This window comes from Cervus canadensis, chromosome 7 (genome assembly GCF_019320065.1).
Source record: "Cervus canadensis isolate Bull #8, Minnesota chromosome 7, ASM1932006v1, whole genome shotgun sequence".
Taxonomy (NCBI): Eukaryota; Metazoa; Chordata; class Mammalia; order Artiodactyla; family Cervidae; genus Cervus; species Cervus canadensis.
In genome coordinates, this window is record NC_057392.1 from 82,325,749 (window position 1) to 82,345,071 (window position 19,323).

Below are 19,323 nucleotides of genomic sequence, written 5' to 3' on the forward strand. Positions count from 1 at the left end.
TTGCCTGTGTTTATATGAAGTTGTGAATACTATGTAGGTTTTCCTTTCTCCCCAAAGAAAAAAGACCAGCCTAAAGTGGAGTTAGAGAGTAGGTTACCTCCATGCGTTTGGGATCAGTCTAAATAGGGGGTTTCCCTGGTGGCTCAGGTGGTCAAGAATCTGCCTGCAATGTGGGAGGCCTGGGTTGGATCCCTGGGTCGGGAATCATCCCTTGGAGAAGGGAATGGCTACCCACTCCAGTATTCTTGTCTGGAGAATCCCTTGGACAGAGGAGCCTAGCGGGCTATAGTAGAGTTGGAGAGTCACTTAAAAGTGGGCATAGAAATACTAGGAATGGTGAAGATGGTCAGAAAAGGCTGCTCCAGCTGGCTTAGGGCTAGCACCATAACTGGGAGCAGGCAAGTCACCAGGAGAAGAAGGTGAGGCTTTTACTCCAGTTACCACTTCTGGACCCTGCAGGGAAGAGTTGGGTGTTACTTAGGATTCTTGGTTGCAAGAGACAGAAACACCAACTCAAACTATCTTTAACTAAAAAGAGATTTGTTGACTCATGTAACCAAAAAGTCCAGCACTCATTCTGACTTTAGGCATGGTTCAGTCCAGTTGCTCCAACCATCTCCTTCCTTCCTTTCCTTTTGTTTTTATCTGTATGGCTTGTACCTGCATCTAGAAGGGTGTCTGACAGGGTAGATAGCCAACAAAAATTTGCTGAAGGCACTTGTGAATGAGCCCTCTAGCTTGGCAACCCCAGGTAAAGTCCCCATAGTCAAAGTTCCAGAGGGACTCCAGTGCGTGACTTCAAAACTATCACTGGTGATGGGGAGGATGAAACACACTGATTGATCAGACTATTGGGCTGAACCAATTTAGGTCTGGTAGTCGGCAATATCTGGTGACATGTTATTCTCCATCTTTCCTATGGAATCATAAGGAAAGAGGGAAGGCCCTCCTTTTCTTTTGTATCCCCCGTAGAGGCTAGTTCTGAGTGCACTGTTTTTATTTGACAAGCGTGTATTCTTTTCTGCTAACCAGAATGGCTGTTAATAACAAAGGTGCTGAAATAAGTGCTTTCCAGGTGGCTCAAGTGGTAAAGAACCCACATGCTGATGCAGGAGACATAAGAGATGAGGGTTCGATCCCTGGGTCGGGAAGATACCCTGGAAGAGCAAGTGGCAACCCACTCTAGTGTTCTTGCCTGGAGAATCCCATGGACAGAGGAATCTGGTGGGCTACAGTCCATAGGGTTGCAAAGAGTCAGACACAACTGAAGTGGCTGAGCACGCACACGCATGGCAAAGCAACTGAATTGTGGCATCTCCTTTGAAAATTACAACAAAAAATTTCAGTGAATTCAGAATTTGATATATTGCTTCCAAGTAATTTTTATGTGCATAAATCTAAGTGATAAATAGGAATTTTGAATTCATCCTACCTGGTCACCACAGAAAGGTATCCTTTCTGCTTTCTACTTTAATCATGTAATTAAAAGATTAAATTGAATGAATGTTTCCTACAACAGGAATAATCTTCATGGAAAAGCTTGCTTATCTTTCCATCAGGGCTATCTGAATTCTAGCCCTGGAGCAGAATTATTAAAATATTCTTTCACCCGAATTTTAGCTCCTTTATAATCAGGGCCTGCCCCCAAGGGCAGTGCTGTCCTGTTTATCAGCAGGGCTGTGCTGCACAGATATGGGAAAGTGGTACTGAGAGTGAACTCAGGAAGATAAAGGGGGCATTACAAGTAGACTCTTCTTTTCATATCCGCGGGGACAGAGCTTGCTTTTCTCAGACACTGGAATGTTAGAGATTTGGACTGTCAGGGATTTGATGGGAAATATCCTGATACAATGCTTAGGGGACTGTGCTTCTCTAACAGTGAAGGAAAATGGTTCTTCTTCCTCAGATTGCTTCCATATTGTATTTGAAATGACCTTACAAAGGTACAGCAGAACCCCAATCTGTGTGGATTCCCTTTTCCCTTCCAGTCTGATTTTACAGACTGAAATACACTCTTGTTTGGTGGAAGTTAGTGTATTTGCACTGTATTTATCTTACCTGATCACTCTAGTTTTTAACCATGTTCTCTCCACGTCATTATTATAGCTTTATCTCCTGAGAGATACTGTGTATAAGACATTTGATGATTAAAATAAAAGGGACATCCCTGGTGTTCTAGTGGCTAAGACTCCCTGCTTCCACTGCAGGGAACATGGGTTTGATTCCTGGTAAGGGAACTGATGATTTCTAAAATGTCAATGTCAGGATGGGAAAGACTAGAGATCTCAAGAAAATTAAAGATACCAAGGGAACATTTCATGCAAAGATGGGCACAATTAAGGACAGAAATGGTATGGACCTAACAGAAGCAGAAGATATTAAGAAGAGGTGGCAAGAACACACAGAAGAACTATACAAAAAAGATCTTCACAACCCAGATAATAATGATGGCGTGATCACTCACCTAGAGCCAGACATCCTGGAATGCAAAGTCAAGTGGGCCTTAGAAAGCATCATACGAACAAAGCTAGTGGAGGTGATGGGATTACAGCTGAGCTATTTCAAATCCTAAAAGATGATGCTGTGAAAATGCTGCACTCAATATGCCAGCACTTTTGGAAAACTCAGCAGTGGCTGCAGGACTGGAAAAGATCAGTTTTCATTCCAGTCCCAAAGAAAGGCAATACCAAAGAATGCTCAAACTACCACACAATTGCATTCATCTCACATGCTAGCAAAGTAATGCTGAAAATTCTCCAAGCCAGGCTTCAACAGTATGTGAACTGTGAACTTCAGATGTTCAAACTGAATTTGGAAAAGGCAGAGGAAACAGAGATCAAATTGCCGACATCTGTTGGATCATAGAAAAAGCACGAGAGTTCCAGAAAAACATCAAGTTTATTGACTATGCTAAAGCCTTTGACTGTGTGGATCACAAAAAACTATGGAAAATTCTTCAAGAGATGGGAATACCAGACCACCTGACCTGCCTATTGAGATACCTGTATGCAGGTCAGGAAGCAACAGTTAGAACTGGACATGGAACAACAGACTGGTTCCGAATAGGAAAAGGAGTACATCAAGGCTGTATATTATCACCCTTCTTATTTAACTTATATGTAGAGTACATCATGAGAAACGCTGGGCTGGATGAAGCACAAGCTGGAATCAAGATTGCCAGGAGAAATATCAATAACCTCAGATATGACACCACTCTTATGGCAGAAAGTGAAGAAGAACTAAAGAGCCTCTTGATGTAAGTGAAAGAAGAGAGTGAAAATGTTGGCTTAAAGCTCAATATTCAGAAAACTAAGATCATGGCATCCGGTCCCATCACTTCATGGCAGTTAGATGGGCAAATAATGGAAACAGTGACTGACTGTATTCTTTTGGGCTCCAAAATCACTGCAGATGCTGACTGCAGCCATGAAATTAAAAGACGCTTGCTCCTTGGAAGAAAACCCATGACCAACATAGACAGCATATTAAAAAGCAGAGGCATTACTTTGCCAACAAGAGTCCATCTAATCAAAGCTGTGGTTTTTCCAGTAGTCATGTATGGATGTTTGAGTTGGACTATAAAGAAAGCTGAACGCCAAAGAATTGATGCTTTTGAACTGTGGTGTTGGAGAAGACTCTTGAGAGTCCCTTGGACTGCAAGGAGATCCAGCCAGTCCATCCTAAAGGCGATCAGTCCTGAATATTCATTGGAAGGACTGATGCTGAAGCTGAAACTCCAGTACTCTGGCCACCTGCTGTGATGAATTGACTCAGTAGAAAAGACCTTGATGCTGAGAAAGATTGAAAGCAGGAGGAGAAGGAGGAGAAGGGGATGATAGAAGATGAAATGGTTGGATGGCATCACCGACTCGATGGACATGAGTTTGAGCAAGCTCCAGGAGTTGGTGATGGACTGGACAGTCTGGCGTGCTGCAGTCCATGGGGTCACAAAGAGTTGGACATGACTGAGCGACTGAACTGAAGGGAACTAAGATACTGCATGCCGTGCAGCATGACCAAAAAAAAAAAAGACGTCTACTTTTACTGAGGGCTCAGTTATTAGGAAAAAAACAACCAAAAACTCAGTTATTAGGAAAAAAACAACCAAAAACAAACAACAAACCAAACCTAAGAGTGATAACTGGAAACAGGCCTGTCATTATTGTATAGGCAGACCTGGTATTAGAGTGTCTGAGCATCATCAGAGACTGCTTTGGTAAGTATAACTGTAGCATTCAGAATGAACAGATATTAAACATCGTTGTACCTGTGTATATACTTATCTTTTGTTATAAGTCTTGTCTTTCTCTGTCAGCCTCTCAGAATTGAGATCAGATAGCTGCAGGATGAGAATGAGGGTAGTGTTGTACTGCAGCTTAACCAGAACAGACTGGGAGAGATTGCGAGTGCTGAGTTATCTGTATTCTGACTTTACGTGATGGCCACAGGTGTTACTGTTCCTCTTACCCTATCATGTCAGGTGATGTATGTGGTGAAGCATGTGTATAATTAACTCCTCGAGTATATTGTATTTTGCAGCTAAATGGAAAAGTCTTAAATATTTAAATATCTGAACATTTTCTGTTAAAAAAGTCTAAATAGCTAAAGGACATCTGGACCACTACTACCAAAAGATTGAACAGTTTAAAGGCATGGCTCGTGACTTCCTGTTGGTTTGACAAATAATCTTACTTTAAGGAGGCTAGAGGTCTGTCTAGGAGATTGAGTGAATTACTTGTTCAAACCTTCCACTTTTCTGCTAGTAGCATTTAGTTACTGCCATCAAATGACACTTTCCACTTGAGGAAATCATAGCTTAGTGCCTCCAGAATCTCTGCAATAACCCCTTGGGTGTTCAAATACTTTACCTAGCTTGGATTTTAAGCTTCTAGTGCAATAGGTGGAAAAAAGCAAATGGAACATTTTATAAGCTTAAACATTTCTTCCCCCTAACCAGCCTCTCTCTAAGGATTTTTACTGTAACTCTGAAATTTGATACATCATGGAAAATTTTAGTTAAGTATAAAACACTCTTATGAACCACAGTTTAATTTTTGATTCAGATACTCACCTTCCTCGTATAGCCTATAACCAATAAATCACCGTTTGAAACTTCAGTGGTCTACTAAATTGTGCTAAACAATGAAAATTTAGTAAATATTCTTTAACATTCATTTTGCTTCATAACTTGTATTCAGTTGTGGCTTTCTGATGTCAACCTGATGGATTTTGCATAATTTGGGTGCCTATGCATCTTTTAGAAGGAAGATATGTTTTTTAGAATGTCTGAATATTGATTGTCATTATGTTGTGACCAGAGAGGTTAATATTCACTTAGAATTTCACCCAACTGAGTAAGGGTCCTGGTTGGCAGACTTTATTTATGTATTGACATTGAGGATGGTTCCTTGCAGATATTGAATTGCGAGCATTATGAAAGCTCTACCCAGAAGTCTCTACCATTTCTGGGGTGCTTGAAATTCCACTTTATGATATTTACTATTTTGGGTTAAAAATTGTCTTCTTTGGCTAATCCTCTTTTAAGACTATAAACTTTAGTAGAAAGTAGTTTCTCCTAATTGTCTTTGCTCTGTGTTATGGAAGCATGTGTCATCTTGTTATTTTAGGACTCTAAAATGAAGAAAAAGTATGTAAAATGAGCTTTGCTAAAGATAAATTCAAGTTCCTTCAAAGTTTTTGCTAATGGTCAACCTTGATGTGTGAAAGAGATCTTTTTCAGAAACTGTCTTTCTTATCTTTTCCAGTTAGTTCTATTTTTTGATTAACCAGTATCATAGGTTAATCATATAGACCCTATGGACTGTAACCCACCAGGGTCTTCTGTCCATAGGATTCTCCAGGCAAGAATACTGGAGTGGGTAGCCATTTCCTCCTCCAGGGGATCTTCCCGACCCAGGGATCGAACCAGTCTCTTAACGTCTCCAGCATTGGCGGGCAGATTCTTTACCACTAGCACCACCTGCGAAGTCCATATAATAGGTTATAAAACAGTAAATAGAAAACCAGGGTGATTCCAATTTTGTACACCCCTGCCAAAAAAAAAAAAAGAATAAAGCATGTTACAAATACTGCTTGTTAAAGCAGTTTGATCCCATTCCTCCTCCCCACCTCCCCGCCCCACCCCCCGCTGTTTCTTTTGCAAATAAAGTAAAACCTTATCTAGGGACAGGTTAATTGAGCTTTGAAATAATAGTAATGGAAATAATAGTGATAAAAAAAACGGTACTAGTTAAAAAAATAGCTTTTCTAAAATAATTGAAAACATGTACTTCTTAGAAGACCTCTGTCTTTTGGCCCAGTCACTCTGATAGTAAACCAGTTTTCTGGTAAAGAACAGTTGATGAAAATAGCATTAATTGGTGTCTTGACAGAGATGGCTGTGAATTGAAGTTTGAGGCACTAAGGGATAATGATACTCTTATCCCTGGCTTGGTGGGGGAGGAGAATGGCACTGTGGTGGGCTTTTGATGGCGACTGGGGTGAAGGCAGGGTTGATGGGAGTGTGATGTCTGCGGTCAGAGAATAGAGACAAAGTCATGTCTGACGCTGGCTTTTATTGTCTGGAATATCTTTCTGGACACTAGAAAGATGAGAGGATAATTTGCTCACTGATAAACTGATGCTGCACAGACTTTGAAATAAGGAGAGATCAGCTACAAAACTGAGTAAAATGTAAGTTTATGTAAGAACAGCTGTAGATCATAAAAATTAAAAAAGTATTTTCATTATTAAATAACTGTATCTCATTTTTGACTGGCTCAGTGTTTTTCCACTGTGATTTTGGATGGACCGTGACTTCTCCTGTCATTGTTGCGTGCATGCTTAGAATAGATACCGGAGAGAGACGCACCAGAAGGTTTGCCGTGTTCTCTCTGGATGGAAGCCTTATGGGTGATTTTTATTGTCTCGTTTTCTGTTTTTCTCTAGTTTCTAAATTTCCTGTCATGAACATTATTTTTGTAGTTTGTGAAATAAAAGGCTGTAGCAGTAACAGTATTTTGATCTTTGATCTCCGGACATGAACATGTTGAATCCAATTCTGCCAGCTGAGGAGGCTACTTCCTTCACAAAATTGAGCTAGTTGGAACACAGAATTACATTCTTCATAAATGTGTCAAATCCCTCTCTACTACTCTAATTGCTTCCCTAAAGGCCTGAAACTGTTAAATTATCAAATGCTTTAATTTACTGCAGGGAGTAATTTACTTACCATGTAGGATTATAGCAAACAAACATGCCTTATAATTTGTATTAGAAATCTGTGCCTTTTGTGAAAGACCACCCCACTGAAAGTCTGATTTAGGTTTTTAAAGCAACCAACAAACAAGCAGAAATGTTTAAAAGGGGAGAGAAGGTTTATATTAAGAAATTTGAATTTTGATGCAAGTGAGTAGCATTAACTTAAGTTTTGAAAACTGATTGAAAAACTGCTTTTAGCTCACTGTTAACATAGATGTTTGTGTGGTCTCTCAATTCTTAAAAATACAGATCAAAGTCTTATTCTTACTTAGGCAAGATTCTGTCACATTTTTAACAGTGTGTACACACACATATATGAGCATATCTTTTAAATATTTTAATCATAATTTATTCACATCCTGCTTAATTTTAGAAAAGGATTTAATGTGTCTTAGATCTACTTCCTATGGAAGGAAATGGGTTGTTTTGCTTCCTCAAACATAAATGCATTTAGCTTATTCTTATGCATATACCACAGCTTTTATTTACTAGTTTTAAGTATAAGTGGCCAGCAGTAGGATTACTGGGTCAAATCCTAGCATTGGGCTGAATTGTGACTATTTCTGTTCTCACAGGAAAGTCTGAGAGTATGTTCCTCCGAGACTTGCTGCACTTGCTGGCTGTTTTGCTTTTCTGTTTGTGCAATCTGATCACTCATCTCACTTTTATTTAATTTGCATTTTTGGACAAGTGGTGAGAATGAGCATCTCTTCTGAGACCATTTATTTATTTATTTATTCATTTATTTTTAATAGTTGGAGGCTAATTGCTTTACAATATTGTAGTGGTTTTTGTCATACATTGACATGAATCAGCCATGGATTTACATGTATTCCCCATCCTGATCCCCCTCCCACCTCCCTCTCCACCCGATTCCTCTGGGTCTTCCCAGTGTACCAGGCCCGAGCACTTGCTGAGACCATTTATTTTGTTCTTTTGCCACTTGCCTAGTCATACACAGTCTTTGTCCATTTCTCGAACCATTGCTTTTTCTTCTTATCGACATGAAGGAGCCTTATGGATTTTATGAATAACAACCTTTTATTGGCCATCTGGGTTGCAGTCTTTTTCACTGCATCTAATTTGTTTTTTTAATAGTATCTTTTACTAAAGTAAATTGTTTAATTTCTGTCATCAGGTATTTTCTTTTGTGGTTTTTAGATTTCCTGCCCAGCTTAGAAAGGTTTCTTCTATTCCCAGTTAATAAAAATATTTTCAAACATTATTTTTTTATATTTTAAATTAATCCATTATTTTAATATGTAAATATTGAATTCATTTGGAATTTTTTTTAGAGTTGTATGTGGTAGAAGTCCACCTTTTTCCCCCCAGGTGCATAACCAGTTATGCCAGCACTATTTATAAATAAATCACCTTTTTATATTTATGTTTCCATGCTGACTTTATTCCACTTCAAGTGCTCATGCATACTAGAAGAGATAATTAAAACACAAGTCCCAAAATACTTTATCCATCCAATTGGCTAATGCAATTTAATGATGCATGAGATGCTTTTTTTAAACAGTTTTCATATGTGCATATAGGCAGTTCAGTTCAGTCGCTCAGTTGTGTCCGACTCTTTGCGACCCCATGAACCGCAGCATGCCAGGCCTCCCTGTCCATCACCAACTCCCGGAGTCCACCCAAATCCAGGCCTATTGAGTCTGTGATGCCATCCTACCATCTCATCCTCTGTCGTCCCCTTAGCCTCCTGCCCTCAGTCTTTCCCAGCATCAGGGTCTTTTCAGATGAGTCAGCTCTTTGCATCAGGTGGCCAAAGTATTAGAGTTTCAGCTTCAGCATCAGTCCTTCCAATGAACACCCAGGACTGGCCTCCTTTAGGATGGACTGGTTGGATCTCCTTGCAGTCCAAGGGACTCTCAAGAGTCTTCTCCAACACCACAATTCAAAGGCATCAATTCTTTGGCGCTCAGCTTTCTTTATAGTCCAACTCTCACATCCATACATGACCACTGGAAAAACCATAGCCTTGTCTAGACGGACTTTTGTTGACTAAGTAATGTCTCTGCTTTTTAATCTGCTGTCTAGGTTGGTCATAACTTTCCTTCCAAGGAGTAAGTGTCTTTTAATTTCATGGCTGCAATCACTATCTGCAGTGATTTTGGAGCCCCAAAAAATAAAGTCAGCCACTGTTTCCACTGTTTCCCCATCTATTTGCCATGAAGTGTGCATATAGGCACACCCTCCCAATATGACACCAACACCATCTTTTATAGATTACCTTTGAAATTCATATAATGCATGTTGTTCACTACTTTTTATTCCTGTACTTTCTGAATTGGAGTTGGTTCAGGAAAGGTATTTTTTACTGCTGGACATTGTGAGCATAGTAGCCCATGCACTTTTAAATCATAAATTTTTGTTGACACTCTATGAATTGTAAACAACAAAATTCATCATCTAAACACAGTAAGGAAGGGAGTTAGTGTATATTTACTGTTTATGTATTTCTTTAATTTAGCTTTATGCAGGTTCATCAGTTATATGGTACACAGTCAATTCACTTTTGATTTAATGCTGTTTTAGGGTATATATCTATGGCAGTTCAAGTAAATGAAGTTTACTTGGCAGTCTTTCCAGACATAAATATAACCAAAAGTCATGAGATTTTATACAATAATCAAGGTTTTTAAATGGAGAACCCATATTTAATGGAATATTCTTGATCTTCTCATTTAAGATTTAATGGAGACTGTCCCTCAGATTTACATATTTATGACAGTGAATGTGTCAATTACTCAGTCGTGTCTAACTCTTTGTGATCCCATGGACTGAGCCCTCCCATGGAATTCTCCAGGCAAGAATACTAGAGTGGGTTGCCATGCCCTTCTCCAAGGGATCTTTTAACCCAGGGATCAAACCCAGGTCTCCTGAATTGCAGTCAGATTCTTTACTGTCTGAGCCACCAGGAAACCCTTAAATATTTTCCTATGTCCTTAAATAAATCAAGAAATTAACTAGATATATATAGGACCTTTTTACTATAACTGAAAATCTTAGTTTTCTCTTTTTAATTTTGAAGATAACCCAAATAACAGTGTAATTAAATTATTTTTGATTATCTATTTTATCCTGAAGAACTCAGGAAAAAACCAGATTGAAAACATGGCTAAACTCAAAGTGAACATAAATGGCGGTAGCTGGATTCTAGCTTTCCTCCTGGCATGATGCTCAGTGGTGTTTCTGAATAAAGATGTTGTCATCTTACCTCTGCATCCTTGTTCTGAGCCCTTGCAGTGATCATCACTGCTGCTCAGAGACAACCAGCTCTCCTCATTAACGAGAAAGGGATGCTGACATGTATCCCCATCCAACACAGAATCATGTAGTGGTGGGCTCCTTTCTGATTCTGGGGAAAATTTGGGGATTATGTAGAAAGGGCATTGCTGTCCTTAGGGTTCATTTCTGTTTAGGAAGGATAGAGGAATAGGGGAAAGTATGCAGCATCAAGTTGTGAGTAAATAATACCTTTTATTCACTGATGATGCTCCCTAATCCCAATTGCCTTTCCAGAGAAGGCAAAAAGTGAAGGCTTTCCAGCACGGTGGCAATAAAGCTAAACATTGAGGTTGTTAATTGTCAAATAGTGTCTTGAGGCCAATATTAACAACTGTTTTAAATTCTTAAGTAAAGGTGCACAGCCTAGGAAGGGGGCAGGGTGGTTGAGTGAATGAAGGGAGAAGGGCAAGAATTACAATTAGGCTTGATGTTTAGAGTTTTGTAAAACAACAACAACACAGTAGAGAAAATTCACTGATGCTGGGAAGAGTTCCATGTAGGTCTTGTACTCTTTTTATGACAGTTCCAACTGGAATAACAGTTTGTAACCTAATTAATATTTTCATTCATCCATTTATTCAACAAGATTTTGTTAAGCCCATACTTCATGCCAGACACTACAGATCCTGGGATTACAAAAAGTCTGTCTTCTTAGGTCTTTTTTGTCTAATTTGAATACAAAAGCTGTAAAGGTATAGTTTGCTAAAAAAGGGTTTACTTAAATTTATTCAGTGTTCCAAAAGAGATTTAAGGAGGCTCAAAAATTATTTTAATTAGCTTCAGTGTGAATTGTATTTGAATTATTTAAGTCCCATTCATCAGAAGCAATGCAGACTGCTGTTCTAAACTTCCAGGCATGTATGCTTGTCATCTAGTGAGATGAATAGTGAAAACTGATACAGGATCTTAAAAATTCAGAGAAGAAAAAAAGTCTTTGTCCTGACACTATGTCTCCCAGTAACAGATATTATTATATGGCTAAGCATAAAGAGTCTATAATTGAGATATCTTTTAAAGTTTACTTTTTGAATAGGTAATTAAGTACATGCCACACAATTCTTAATATAAAATGGCATACAATAAAAAGTGAGTTTCCTCACCTTTCTCCCAGTTTTCTAGCTTTGCTTGCTCCAGTGGGGATCACAGTTTTGGTTTCTTCTTTCTGAGATAGTTTATGCATTTTGCAAACATAGGGGCTTGTGTGTATATATTCATTTGTACATAAATGATAGTATGTCACTATATAATGTTTTGTACCTTACTCATTTTTAAAAAAGATGTACTTATTTCTTTATTCTTATTTTATTTTTGGTTGTAGTGGGTCTTTGTTGCTGCACAAAGGCTTTCTCTAGTTGTGGTGAGAGCTTCTCTTCACTTGGTGTGCAGGTTTCTCATTGCGGGGGCTTCTCTTGCTGCGGAGCGTGGGCTCTAGGCACATGGGCTTCAGCAGTTGTGACATGAGGACTCAGTAGTTGTGGCACACAGGCTTCGTTGCTCCATGGCATCTGGGATGTTCCCAGGCCAGGGACTGAACCTGTGTCCCTTGCAATGCAAGGTAGCTTCTTAACCACTGTAGCACCAGGGAAGTCTTGTATCTTCTCTTTTGTTTATTTGTGTAATATAGTTTGGAGACCATTCCTTAGCTGGACATGTAATGCTATCCCATTTTAAAAACTGGCTTCATCATCTTTCATTGTAAGGATAAAGTAGAATTTATTAATACTTACTGTTGCTGCTGCTTAGCTGCTTCAGTGGTGTCTGACTCTTGTGCGACCCTAGGAACCGTAGCCCACCAGGCTCCTCTGTCCAAGGGATTCTCCAGGCAAGAAGACTGGAGTGGATTGCCATTCCCTCCTCCAGGGGATCTTCCCAACCCAGGGATTAAACCTGGGTCTCCTGTATTTGCAGGGAGATTCTTTACTGCTGAGCCACCAGGGAAGCCCATTAGTATTTACTAGTTACCTATTATTGGTAGACATTTAGGTTGTTTTTATCTTTTTGTTCTCTAAAAGAAAGTTTCAGTAAGATCCCTGTATAAACATTCTACATGTAAATAACTAAAAGTAGAGATACTGAGTCAAAGAGTATGTACACTTTAAATTTGATGGATATTGCCAAGTTGTCCTACATATATATTGTGTCAGTTTACAACCTAATAGCTCTTCCCACACTGTTTTCAGCCCTCTGTGTTTCCAAATATTTTGATCCTTGTCTAACTAATCAGTTACATAGCATCTCTTTTTAATTTGCATTTATTTTATAACAAATGAGGTTGAATATCTTTTCACATGTTTAAGATCAATTCATATTTCTTTTTTAGGGAGGTTCCTATGCTCTGCTTTTTCTGTTGGTTTATTGAGCTTTTAAGTTGTTTGTAGGACCTCCTTATTAAAGAAATCAATTATTTGCCTGGAATGTGGGTTGCAAATGTTTTTCTACAATTTAGCATTTTTAAAACTTTTTTTTAACAACTTAAACTTTAAATATCAGTGAGGTTCATTGCTCTTTCCCTTTTATTGTTTCTGGATTTTGTATCATACTTAGAAAGACCATACCAGCTCTGACGTAAAAAAACATTCTCCTGGGTTTTCTTCTAATGCTTTTATGATTTGATATTTTAGATTTACACCTTTGATCCATTTAGAATTAGTCTTATTAGAAGGTATGAGGTAATGACCCCGCGTTCTTATTTTGGTCTCACACCACAGTCCTTTGTAAGAGGCTTTAGAATAGCATGAGGAGTTTGATGGCAGTGAGAGCAGGTGGAAGAGCACCCTGGAAGAGCACCCTGGAGGACCCAGTGATGGACTCTGGCACTTTGCTTTGCCTGAGCTCTCCCCCTCCTCTTTCTTCCTGCTCCCACCGGTGCCGCTTTGGATTTTTGCTGGTAGTAATTCCTGGATATCCCCACAAGGGCCTCCTACCTTTCTCCCTGTTGGAAGAAAGGAGTGAGGGTGGGGAGGTACAGAACATGCATATGTCTGTGTGGTAAGGCCTTGACAAAGCTGGCACTAAAACCAAGGTGCGTATAAGGCTAGATGGTGCATATTATTTGACATTCAAACTTCTTGGGCCCTTGAGTAGAAGCTGGCTTCCTGGGGAGGTCACAGAAATACTGTTTGAGATTGAAGAGCACCTATATTTTTCAAGTCATTTTGCTGTGGATCCGAACAACTGTTTACCATAGGACATTGTTTACAAGTTGATACAACATATACTTAATGAATATGGTCGTGTTTCTATGTGTAGATGTATTGTTTATCAATACACATTACTTGTTTTGTGGATTTTTATTCTTTGCATAGATTTAGTGAATAGGAACTCCGAAGTCAGCATGGAGGCTGACATTTTTCTTGCGGAACGTTCTTAGGAAGGCATAGATGATTTTTTAAGAAAATTATCTGAAGGAAGTTTGGTAGGAAGCATGGCATCTAGGAAGCTGGAATGGGCACCAGGCTTAGTTCACTTTTCTTTTCTCTTGGCAGACCCCCTCCTTCTTAATCCCATTGTCAGTCTCTAATCCCCTTGAATCTGTACACTTCAACATTTCTCACCTTTGTAATGTCTACCCTCCAAATTATTAAACACATTCAAGAGCCTCATTATAAAACAAAGATGTAAACCAGCCTCTTTTCGGCCTTTCCAGCCCCCTTTTGAACTAGCATTTTTATCTATATTCTCTTATCCTCCTCCATACCCCAAATTTCTTGAAGGATTAGTCCATTCTTGCTATTTTCACTAGTTCACTCCTCAGTCCTCTGTTATACAGGTTCACCACTATCATACCATTTATATGACTCTTGTTTGGGTCAACAGTGACATCATCCAGTTGCCAGACCCAGTGGGTATTTTCCCAGTCTCTGTTATTATGGAACATCTCTGCTGGATTTGGGCTTCTGGCACTACTCATCTTTTCCTTCCTTTCAGTTATGACTTCTTCCTGTCTTTCTCTGGGGGTCTCAAAGATCCTCTTTCTTTTAGAGTTTTGTTTTTTTTTTTAAAGTTCGTGTAAGTAAGTGAAAATCACTTAGTCATGTCCGACTCTTCATGATCCCATGAACTGTAGCCTACCAGGCTCCTCTGTCCATGGAATTCTCCAGGAAAGAATACTGGAGTGGGTTGCCATTCCCTTCTCCAGGGGATCTTCCACACCCAGGGATCGAACCCAGGTCTCCTGCTTTGCAGGCAGATTCTTTACAGTCTGAGCCACCAGGAAGCCCCTTCTTTTTCCTCTTACCATTTCTTAAATACCAGGTGGTCCCCGAGGTTCTGGCTTCAGCCATTGTTTTTACTGCTTCACATACTCTCCGTGAGTCATACCATGCTCCTTTTGGGTACTAACTGTTGTATGATTGGAAACAATTCCTCTGGGTCTTTATATTCCAGCAGACTTCTACCCTGACTCCTAGATTAAAAAATACAGCCCTTTCTTGGGGCCCCATAGGTTCCCAAACACAGATGATGGTTGGATTCATCATCTATATTTACATTAGCTCCTCCTCCTCCTTCATTCTCCATCTGACTCAGCAGCATCACCTTTCATTCAGTTGCCAAGAAGAACCCCAAGCCAGAGGCCATATTGCTGCTCCTGTTTTCTTCAGCCTCATATCCAGTGAAACATCAACTTCTGGCAGTTTTAACTTCTCTTTTACTTATTCCCTCTCCTCTGATGCAGCCCAGGTCTTTAGCCTCTCTTACCTGGACTATTTTTAATTGAGTACTTTGATTCTGGTCAGGGCCATTTTTCATAAAGTTCCTAGAAATATTTCTTAAAAATATATAATTGACCTCAGAAATACAGAACAGACTTTTGAACTCTGTGGGAGAAGGTGAGGGTGGGATGTTTCAAAAGAACAGCATGTATACTATCTATGGTGAAACAGATCACCAGCCCAGGTGGGATGCATGAGACAAGTGCTCGGGCCTGGTGCACTGGGAAGACCCAGAGGAATCGGGTGGAGAGGGAGGTGGGAGGGGGGATCGGGATGGGGAATAAGTGTAAATCTATGGCTGATTCATATCAATGTATGACAAAACCCACTGAAATGTTGTGAAGTAATTAGCCTCCAACTAATAAAAAATAAATAAATAAAAAAGGTTATGGAATGGGCAGATATAAAAATATATATGTATATATGTAATTGACCTTTGAATAACATGAACTTGACTCATATAGGTTTACTTATGCACTATTATTTTTTTCAATAGTAAATATACTACAGTATACTACATGGTCTGTGGTTGGTTGAATTTAAGGATGTAGAAAAATGGAGGATATGGAGTACAGACTATGTAAATTATACATGGACTAGTTTCCTACATTATATCTTACTAGGTCGTTCCTCTTTGGTTGCTCCTTGTTGCTTGTGGGATAAGGCCAGTCTTTGGATAGTATCAAAGGACCCTCTAATCTCACCTGCCTACCTCTCCATCTGTCTCTTTCTACTCCTTCTCTTGCACGTCTTTTCACATTCCACAGTGCTGTGGTTCTCAGGCCTCTGTTCTTTTAGTCTTTGTTCCTCTGTTCAAATGGTCCCCTCAGACCGTCCCCCTCATTGCATGAAGTGATGTTTGCTCTTTCCTAGGACAGCTCAGGTGTCTCCATCTGGGGAAAGTCTTGCTTTCTGTTTAAGTAGCCTTCATAAGAGGTTCAAAATACTCAGTGCCTATGCATTTATCCAACTCCTTTATGTCTTCTAAATAATTAGTGATTAAACATCTCTCCCCCTCTACTGGGCTTAAGGGCGGGATAAATAATTTCACCTTGTATCTCCTGTGCTGCATGCAGAACTTACCACGTATTTTAACTCAGTCAATGCTTATTAAAATAATCTTGAATGAATGAATGAATGAAATTCAACAGCTGTTTGTACAAAGATAAGCATGACATTGTTGAGTTAGAAAATATCTCAAAGAATCTTTTATTAAACCATATATAAATACAGATTTGCATCCTTGCTCATATTTATCAAGATTCTGAAGCAGAGAACCTTTGAGAAGTCTGAATTCCTATGCCTTTCTATTTTCCACTGGTCTGATTTTCTTTGAAACTGTGGTGGTTGGACACTGTTAAACATACTTGCAGCTTCTTACTGGGATCTACTTAAAGACAGAGATTAAGAGAGAAATACTGGAAAATGTAGATGGGCACATTTAAATGACTTCTTTAAAATCTGCTTTCAAAGCTGTTCTAAACAATTTTGATAAAAAATTTAACCAGTTTTTTGAACATCTGGTAGGCACAAATAGCTTACTCTATTACAAGGTGATATTACTTGAAGCAAGGGACATAGCAATTGTGGTACCTTTATGTGAATTTCTCTGTGGAGCAGTTATTCCATAACGTGGCCCCACTCTTGAATTAGTGTGTTGCCAGTGGAGTCCCTTTAAACACTATGTTTATTGGTTGACACTGTAATAACAGCACTGCACGCTCAGTGGCTGATACAGGGTCTTCGATCATTGTTCCATGTTACTAAGCCTTCGTCTACACTCACTCAATCATCCGGCACAGTCAACTGCATTAGGAAATGAGGGCCCGCTTTTGTTCAGCAATGCACTTGATAAGTTCCATCTTCTAAACTTGGAACTAGGTGATGATGTGGCTAGTCTGTGTTCAAGTGGAGAATAATTTATTGTGAATTTTGGCATGCAATTTCACCCTTGCTGGTCCAGAAACTCATTACATGGTGGAGGTGATTGCTAATCAAGATTTCTGGGCTCTGCTGTCTCCCTAATAAAGTTTTCTCACCCCTCCCACTCTCTGTATTTTTATCCCAATTTTCAGCTGCTATCAGCGTGGAGCCACATGTAATAAGTAATAAAACATTAGGGAGGGTTATGCGGTATTTTAAAATATTAGGGAATAGTTGTAAATCATGTAAATGATTTTCCTTTGTTTGGATTTTCTAATCATGACATCTCTGTAATGGGAATGTCTGAATCTGAGGCATTGGGGTATTAAAATGGTCCATTATCTAGAGACCCATCTTCTCATTGGTATATAAATGCTTGAGAGGTACCTTATCATGCCTATTCCATAGCCATCCATTCCTGGAACCATGACAAAAGGGAGCAGGGTAGAGCCTCGTTGGTGTGGAACTGTGTCTGTGGCTGACATGGCGCTTGTAACTGGTATGGAGAATTTCCAGGGCGTTGAGAGACATAAGGGAGAGAGAGGATGGATGAAGTGGGATTGAGTGGAACCACATGGGAAAAATGTTACATGTGTTTTTACTTTTAATTATTTCATAATAATTGGTATTAGAAAACAAAAATTGCAATGTGGTATGTAATTTTGATACTTAAATTCATTAAAATGAAATTGACAACAGTTAGTTAATACTTCTCCCCCCAATAGTAGCATTTATACTTTTGTATATTTTGCACAAGTATTCCTCCTTTTATGATCATATTAAACAGCTTTTCATTTTGCAGATTATAGAGTGTGATTACTCTTTATACTTGGAGGGTTGTGCTGTTGTTTTGATACCTGTGTGCGCAAGGAATAATATCACATGTAAATAATGGGTGATGGTGTAGTTCCTAATATGTTAGCTGTGTACCAAAGTATATATTATTATATTTTCATAATTTATTTTTAAATGCCTCCAGGGAAGGTTGCTGTTTAAAGAACTCCTTAGTGGAGGTTTTTATAAAGCAAATTCTCACCCCCTAATCAGGATGTTTATGTATTGGGTTTGCTTAAAGCGATGGATGCAGTTATATGTAAAATTCAAATAGAGTTTTGGAATCCAACAGAAAGCAGTTATGGACTGTGGATAAGTTCCAAGGTAAAGTTATTTTACTTTTGTTCTCAGTGAGATTTTATTGCACATTCAGAGTGGCTTTTTCCACACCAGAAGTTTATATAGTGTTGTATAACCTTTGCCTTTCAGTAGAGAAGTCTGAAGTTGAGGGTCTCCTTAGATGAGAATACGCTCTCCTCTCCAACTCCCTAGGCTGGGCAGTGGCTCCTTTGTACTCAGGGCTGCGTGGCCTGTGCTGTGGGGCTGAGCAAAGCCCAGTGTGGATGTGAGCCTGTGACCTGCTGGGCTTCTCCTTCTACATCCAGGAGCAGTGTTCCAGCTGTGGTTGCTCCAAGTTCAGATCTGAAGTCATAAGATGTTCAGGATGTTTTCTCTTCTCAAAATAAAATGATGCTTGCTCCATGTTTTGCTCAACCTTGGGGAGAGATGTGCAGGTCAGAGGCCGAACCCGTGTCCGGCTTCACTCAGGAGAACCTGTGCTGTGTCCTCTGATTGGCACTTCCCTTGGTTTCATGCACTTCCTTAAAATACTTTGACTTTGTGTGGATTTCTGGCTCCAAATCACAACTAAAAATAAACAGATCTACTTCAAAACAGTTTAAAAAAAAAAGGAAACTCAAACCACAGTGTGAACAAAAATGACTCTCTCAGCGAGCCAGCTGACAGTCCTGTCAGGGCTTGTTACATTTGTAGGTGGCTGATTCCACCCCATTTGGCATTTGGTGAAATGTCATCACACCTGTGGCAGGCCAGGTGCCCTCATATCAGGCACATTGGAAGATCTGCTTTCTGGTAGTGTGAAGATGGCCTTGCCCCTCTCTTTGAGCTCCTTACCCAAGCTTCATTGTGGTCACATTTGAATAATTTGCTAGAGTTAAGGGAAAAAAACTGATTTTTATGTGTGATCCTATAGAGGTGAGAGAGCCACAGATACATAGGGGTGTGTGTGTGTGTGTGTGTGTGTGTGTGCGCCAAGTGACAGTGTTTGGTTGTC